An 8,844-nucleotide genomic window follows, 5' to 3' on the forward strand; every position below is an offset into this window, starting at 1 on the left:
TCTTCTAACTGTGTTGCATGGTTGAGTTAGTGTCCCTCTGGCTTTCTGCTGAATCCAAACAACTTAGTTCCTTTGTTTATAAAATATTACATGTTCCAAAAGATGCACTGTTTTGTTCTAATGCGACAAGTAGCAAATGACAGTACCCCAGGGAATTCCAAAGAAAATGAAAACAAGCACAAAATGCTAATGTGCTTTTCATTGCCTTTTGGGATTAGAGGACCCTCCACCAATATTTTGACTGCTATTGCACTGTAGATAATTTTGATAGAATTATACACTCATGGAATAATTTGAGCTGGAAAGGATGTCTGAGGATCTTCTGATCCAACCCCCAGTATAAAACAAGATAAAATTAGAGCAGGTAGAAGAGCACTTTGACCAGCTGAGGATTGAACTCTGAAGGCAGAGATTTCACAGCATCTCTGGGCATCCTGCTCCAATATTTTCCTGCCCTTATATAAACATTATTCTCCATAAATCAAAATATCTGTGGTTGCATCTTCCATCCTTTGCTGCTTCTCCTATAACTGCGCTCCTCTGAAAGGAGCCTGACACCATCTTCTCTGTAAGTTGTATAGGACAGCATTTAGATTCCTACCATCCCCTTTAGTTTTCTCTTCTCCAGGTTAAGCAAACGCACTTACTCAGCTTCATTTCACCTGTCATATTTCACAGGCTCCTAAACATCCTAATGACCCTTTCACTGAATACTTTCCAGTTTGTCAATATCTCTCTCACTGGCGGCCCAAAAGCAATCACACCCTTCTTTTTCATGTTTCATGTGGCAAGATGACAGGGAAGAAATATCTTCCAGATAATGGTGCCTATACTGGGCACCTTGACTTCTGTCTCAAGAATAGATCTTTAGAGAAGTAGTGTTCCTGATTCAAGAAAAAGCTAAAGCTAAAATCACATTCAAATGAGCTCTTGTTATTGAGGTAAGAGAGAGCAGCCCTCCAAACTTACAGATTTAGCTGCTCATATCAAAGACATGCATGGTGAAAACTTCTGTAATTTTGAGTATACTAGGACAGTACAACAGCAGAGTAACTTCAGTTTTAACAACTAAATTGAGTATATCAATTAAATATTGTCCAAACTGGACCATTTAGAAGCTGACCATAGGTGACATCGACAGAATGAAAGTTAAAACAATCCAAATGCAGAGATATGCAGTTTTGCAGTTCAGCATGGGAGGTACAGAACTGCACTGCATTGCGAACTGATCTACATGTCTCCTGTTTTTAATAGATAGTCTTATACAACAGATTTACTGTACTACACAGAGACCTAAATGGGGTAAACAAAATACCAAATGATGCCAGCACTTTATCAGAAGTCATCCTGTTGATGTAAGTTTCCAGAAGATGGAGGTTTTGTTTCATTTGAGTGTCAGTAACTTGTTCAGTAATTTCTCATCACAAAAATGTGGGATGTCAGTCCCCACCAATGCTAAAGGGAAAATCTTAAAAAAACCACCACTAGTTCTTGATTTATATCAGTAGCCTTCTATGGTCTCTACATTGTGATTATTTTAACCCTACTGACTAGTCTGTAGCTTCCAACCACTAGCAGCTAAACACACTCTCAGATAGAGCCTCTACACATTGGCTTCACCCCAGCATTGTATTCCAGTGCCTTTCTATGTGAGTGCATATGTGGGCAGAGGGGAGCTCAGACAGTGAAAATTTGAGAGTTTTAGCGCACCATTAGAGCATCCAAGCCTGAAGTCACGGTGTTTAACACTTGGAATGGGATGGTCAAGCAAAATGGTATCGCTTTTATCTGGAATCTGGGAATAAAGCCAACTCAGATAAAATAGAAAAAAAAACAAAAACCAAAACCAAAACAGCTGACTAATCTGACAGCTGTGGCAAAGAACTCGATTACTGTACTGCAAATGGAGCATGCTTATACTGTACATTGGTAGTATATAGGGGCAGCTGGATGGAGGTGACATATAAACAAGTGGTAGGTACACATTTCAGGGATCACACCCACAAGAACCTCACATTCTCGTAAGGATGGCTGCAAGCATATTACTTCAGTTCCAGTTTTGATTTGCAAATTTTTTTTTACATCTACATTTGAAAGAAATGCTCAGTCTCCTCAATGTGGACAACAAAATTTGAAGAACATGTCTGAAAATCTAGAGGCGATGTTCCAAATTTCTTGAACAGTTTTCCTGCTACTGTTGTGCAAGACAGAGTGGCATGGTTCAGGCAATTTTGCAGAAATGGCATTGTACTTGGAAGAAGTCCTCTGACATAGAGGCTCCTATATACACTGAAACAACTTCAAAGCTGATGAAAGATAAACAGATAGCCTTGCTGTGTCATCTTGCAATGTTTGAGATAACGATACTGTCAACAAGACAGTCAACACCAGCCCCAGTGGAAAAGAGAGCCTTGTGACAGTGAAGCAGTAAAGCAAATCTTCAATGGAGATTTGGGGAAGAAAGACTGGGATTCAGATGCTCTGGTGATGTATAGAATGAACAGATTTGAGAGAATAAATGAAATGGGTAAGTCAGCTTCAGAGTTCAGCCTGTGGTAACTCTAGTATTTTGCTTAACACAGCAGTCTGAAGGCTCATAATGACAGAAAGTCTCTTCAGCAGGAATAAACTGCACATTTGGTTTTCTAAGTGTGAAATCCCAAAAGGGACTCAAATAGGCTTTATATTATTACTTGGATGAAGAACATATGGGTGTCCTTGGTTTACCTGTAATAGCTTTCAGATATGCTTCTATTCCATTGCACTTAATATATCATTTTATTCTTTGATTTATGTTTCTGTTTTATACAGTAAGTATGCCAGAAACAGGAAACTGAAAAAATGGGATGAATCCGTGTTTGAAATTTCCTCAGGTTTCTTTTTCATTAAGGGTTTCCTAATGTTATTATTTTTTTTAATTCTAATCCAGCCAGCACCTTCTTGGGGCCAAAACCTGGTAACTTGGAGGTTCCTTTAACTGAGAGGGGGTATGTAGGTATGAACATGAAATCAATTAATCCAGCCTAGTCATCTGCCAATTTCAGATTAATTACCACTTTGTTCTACTGTCTTGCACAGGAGCTTCCACGTCTCCCTATAGGGAACTCTTCCATCTTTTCATAGTTTTCATTGTCACATAGACTTTCCTGCCACCCAGCCTAATTTGTTTTTCCTTGATTTTGAGTTTTACATTGTATTCTCCAAAATGACTCACAGCTATGTCTCTTTTTGAATCTACTTTTGTAATTTCTTGCTACATTTCTGTTCTTTCAATATTTCTTTGTAGCTTGTTCTGCATCCTTCATGACACTGGCAATATCAGCTCTGACCAATCTATCATGCTAAAGCTCAAAACCATCCCAATACCTTCTACCTTCCAATGAAATACATGATCCCATTTATAATTATCTCATTTAATGGGCCTTCTTCCAGTTTTCATACAATCATAGAATGGTTTGGGTTGGAAGGGACCTTAAAGATTATCTGGTTCCAATCCCCCTGCTGTGGGCAGGGACCTTCCACTAGACCAGGTTTCTCAAAGCCTCATTCAACCTGGCTTTGGACACTTCCAGGGATGGGGCATCCACAGCTTCTCTGGGCACGCTGTGCCAGTGTCTCACCACTCTTATAGTGAGAATTTCTTCCTAATATCTAATCTAAATCTACCCTCTTTCAGCTTAAAGCCATTTCCTCTTGTCCTGTCACTACATGCTCTTGTAAAAAGTCATTCTCCAGCTTTCTCATAGGCCCTTTTAGATACTAGAAGGCTTTTCTAAGGTCTTCCCAGAGCCTTCTCCAGACTGAAAAACCCCCATGCTCTTAGCCTGTCTTCATAGCAGAGGTGCTTCAGCTCTCTGATCATCTGTATGACCTCCTCTAGAATCATTCCAACAGGTCCAAGTCCAGGTCCATTGGAGGCCCCAGATCTGGACGCAGTACTCCAGGTGGGGTCTCATGAGAGTGGAGTAGAGGGGGAAAATCACCTCCCTCAAGCCACTGGTCATGCTTCATTTGATGCAGCCCAAGATATGGTTGCAGGTAACAGCAAATATATGACTTGCATATAATTGCCCATATAACATGGGCAGGTATTAGGAAGCTGTCCTTTGGCTAGCAGTGCACCTGTTCTGGAGCTGGCTGGAACTGGCTCTGTCCAACATAGGGGCAGCCATTAGTTTTTCCTCACAGAGTCTACCCCTTCAGCCTCCCCTCTACCAAAACCTTGCCACAGAAGCCTGACACAAGTTCTTATTACAGTGTTGGCAACATTTTGACTGTAAATAAAACACATGAGGAACCAGGAGGATTTAGTAGGGTGATCCTAGTACTCCAGACCTTCAGAAAATAATCTTCCTAATTCAGGCTGTAAAAAACATCAGAATCCATTTTTTTCAAGGAGTTATGAAATATTATAATTTGTTGGGTTCCATTTTTTGTACGTATGTTCTCCCTAGAAAAGCATAATAAATATGATGATGACATTTGTTTTCATTTGTTTATTTTTCAGCATACAGTGTGGAGCACAGCTAAAAGTCTGTGGCTGTGCTGCAGAGAGAAGTCTGCCATGTGCCTCAATGTAGTGAGGAAGGACAAGGAACACTTCCAAGACAAAAAAGGTTGAAACTGGACATGTCTGAGGGCTAACAGAAAATTCAAGGGAGGACAGGGACAACAAAAGGAACTGAGACCCTCAAAGGTGAAAGACTTATTTAATGTTTTGTTGCATTGGGTTTATCCTGCAAGGTTATGAGGGGTAACCTCTGTGAGAAAAGGTTGGGGCTGTCTCATGCTGTACATAGTTTAGTCCAGCCACCTCAACTACAGACCCACTGCAGAACAAAGCTAAGCCTATTGTGAAGCCTGTGGCACCTCTGTGAAAACACATTTAAGAAAGAACATCAAACATCAGAGGGAAAGCCTTGACACTGTGCTGAGGATGGGGAGTAAGTCAGCAGCTGGATGGATGCAGATCTGTAACGCTTAATGTCCTGGGTTCAGCTATAGCAGTCATTTTTCTCCTTCTTAGTAGCTGGTGCAGTGCTGTGTTTTTTTAACTTTCAGCCTGGGAACGACGCTGATAACACTGATGTTTTTAGTTGTTGCTAAGTAATGTTTATTCCAACCAAGGACTTTCTCAGTCTCATGCTTTGCCAGGGAGGAGGGGAAGCCGGGAGGAAGCAGAGACAGGACACCTGACCCAAACTAGCCAAAGGGGTATTCCATACCACAGCACGTCATGCCCAGTATATAAACCAGGGGGAGTTACCCGGAAGGCCCAGATCACTGCTCGGGTCGGGCTGGGTATCGGTCGGTGTGTGGTGAGCAATTGTATCCTCTCCCCTTGTTATTTCACTAATCATTATTATCACTGGTGGTAGCAGTAGTGGTTTTGTATTATACCTTAGTTGCGGGACTGCTCTTATCTCAACCCGTGGGAGTTGTTACATTCTTCCGATTCTCCTCCCCATCCCTCCGGGAGCGGGGGGAGAAAGGGGGGGAGTGAGCGAGCGGCTGTGTGGTTCTGAGTTACCGGCTGGGCTCAAACCACGACACTTAAGAAGAGGCAGCATAGCTTAACAATTTCTCAGTCTTTTTGGAGTGCTTGCTCTTGGCAAATCCATCTTAGTGCCTAAGGTCTTATCATCGCAAAACAATGTGAACCACTTCTGGCTGCATTTGCACATCCTGACGAAGCCAAAGTTTACTCCTTGAAATGAGAAACTCTTCTTTTGTCGATCGTTTGGACAGATTTCATAAAACAAAATAAATGACACAGTTTTAAATTATCATATCTATTTTTTCATTCAAATACTTGAAATTCACCTCACTATTGCATGTCTTATTTGTTTTTAACCCTCAGAGGTAATGCTTCCTGACAGATTTATGTTCTGAGCCTGACTTTTCTCACTTCAATTGTTGACTTCAATTGCCCATACATGGACATTTAAGATAATTTGAGAATTTCTAGGGTATCCTGTCTGACCTCCAGCTGAGAGACCAGTAGTGTTTGTCTAGGTCTTGTATCTGATTGATGTTATTCAGATACCTCATTAAATCTAGGACGTTGCAAATGGCACTAGGCACCCATATTTGGGAATGAAGTTTAGCTTTGAGTTTTCTTTCTAGGATAGTTTTTCAACTGATTTGAGTTCACTGATATAAGTAGAAGATAACATCTGAAACAAAATAAATTGCAACAATGTAACAATGCAGTAGTTCCCAAACCCCACTGCATGCTTTGCTATGTGTAATTGCATAATACTCTGGGGTTTGGGTCTTCATCTACAGGTTAAAAAATTAGGTGCAATCCATGATACCCAAGGTAGATAACTGCAACGCAGAGGGTTAGTCTTGAACCAGTGAGCTCAGGCTGCCTGTATTATCAGAGAAGAAGTACAGATACTCATTATCCTATCCTTTAGTCTTCCTAAAATATACATAAAAAATTAATCCCATTGAACCACACATTTAATCAGTCTTATAGTCACTGCTGAAAACAACTGTTGCGTAGTCAACAGATTGACTACAAAGGGAGCCTAGGATGACAATTCACTGTCAGTGTTTAAAATTAGGTGGGATGAATGTCTTATCTGAAGTCTCTTCAAGATATTAGCTCATGGTCTTCAGAATTTATACAGATCCAAGATCCTAAAGCTGATTCCTTCTAACAGGGAAGGCAACTCCCAGTGACCATGGGTTTTAATCTCTTGTTTGCTCTGTAATTTTCCAAAATGAGATACAAAATGAGAAAAACAGATCTTGTCTAACATGATCTAATTTAAAGTGTTCAAGGAAGGAGTTTAGATAAATACAGAGAAACCGACAGCCCAGTTGAGTTCCCAAGACAAGACTGAAACAGAAATTTAAGTCCTTGATATTAAGCTCTGAAAGATGCCAAACATACTTCCAACAGCAAACATCAAGGGATAAGAAGTTACTCAAAATTTTTTATTGAAGTTTCAAGAGATATCATTTTGCTAACATTAGAACATTTTTCATTTACAGGTTGGTGAGAAAAGCATTGGCTCCTTTTCTTTTTTTGACTCTGTACTGCCTATGAACATGTTACATTGGTCTTTAGGGAACATAAAACGATATGCTTGGGACGTTTTGCTCAGGATTTCACTCAGACCTACACTAATAGACTTCAAAAATCTACCAATTCCAGCTATAGTAAATTAGTGAAAAACAATGGGGCAAACATATTAGAAAGTTTTAGCACAAGGCATTTTCTGTATCTGTAAAATATTTTAAAAAAATTATCTGAATATTCTGTTTGTCTTCAGGCTGATCAGACTTCAAGTTCATTAGAGAAATAGACAAACATCATATCTAAGATTAATAGTCCTGAATGCAGGAATCATTTTCTTCCGTGCTTATGAGGTAAACTGTGGAAAACACAGTTTGATTTGATGAGGAAACTTTCCATTGCTCACTCCACCCTTAGGACAATTCCAGTTTGTCAGCTTCAGCCATTGGCACCTTAAAGTTTTTATTAAATCATTTACAACTTACAGATGTTCCATCAGACTTCAACAAAATAAACCTAATTCTTTCTCACATTAGCTTTACTGTCTGTCTGCATTCGGATGCAAAGGTTTGTATCTATCTGCCCCAGAATTTTCTACCTAACAGTATGTAAGCCTGGGTAAGCACTTGGGAATAAGGGATGAACTGTTTTCTGCAATTTTATATTCAAGAACTTCACTTACCACTCAAGTGGCACATGCCAATAAATGTAATTCTTTGGATTGCTTAATGTAGAAATAATTGTACTATACAGTATTTGGACTGTAACTGGTTATCTATCAAGCACGTGGATTGCTGACTTAAATCTTACAACCTGCTTCTTCCCACAGTGATTCATTTAATCATAAACCTAGTATGATTTTCTGACTCTAGACCAAATTCAGCAAAATACATAAGAAAAGATCTAAGTGTAAGTATGCAAATGTTTCCACAGACTCCAAGTTAAGCATATATTTAAGCAGTCTGCTGTCTCAAAGCGTAAGTAAATCTTGATTCTTGATCTAAAATTTGCTTTTCATAAACATCTGTGAGCTTCATTTCATACAATTGTTAAAGAATAAAAAGTTCAGCTACAAAAGTTGCCAACAAAAGGAAATTCTGTTTGAATTTCACCAATATGTTTGCTAATCATTTTTTCAGTATTTGCCCACGTCTGTTCGAATGTCTGGGTTTGGCTTTTCATCTATTTCAGGAACATTTTAAGCAAGCTATGAAAAAATCTTCTTTTGTGCTAGTTTGGCATATCGCAGGAAGGTTGAAGATTTTTCTTCCCTTTTTCTTTTTTTCTTTTTTAATGCCTTCATGTAGGCTGTGGAAAGCTTAAATCACTCAAACTTCCTTCTAGGAGTGACTGTTTTTTGAGTTCATTCAGATGTAGCTTATATTTCTGGTATGTTGTGAGGAAAGATGCCTTTATTCATATAAATGGCACTACTTAAGACCTGGGAAATCTAAGCTGTTTATATTTTTTTTAACATGAGTAGCTAGAGGCTTTCCATCCCAACATTACTTAGTGAGCTGTTCTGTGTCTTTGCCTTACTAGAATACAAGCACCTTAAACATTAATTGGGGGAGAAATGACATGTGTATAGAAGCTTATCATGACAATCGCAAAGCTTAATTCCTTTGTGCTTTTGAAATAGCTACTCAGCCCTGGCTCCAGATCAAAATACTAGCATTAAATGATTGTGGTCTTCAAAGGTTGTATAATTTAGTCTAAATATTCTACCAACACATAATGAAACCACTGTAAAGACTCACTGGTTATTGGCCAACCTTTCCATTTCCAGGGCTATATCTGAGAATAGATAAAAT

Source organism: Strigops habroptila, chromosome 6, assembly GCF_004027225.2.
Source record: "Strigops habroptila isolate Jane chromosome 6, bStrHab1.2.pri, whole genome shotgun sequence".
NCBI lineage: Eukaryota > Metazoa > Chordata > Aves > Psittaciformes > Psittacidae > Strigops > Strigops habroptila.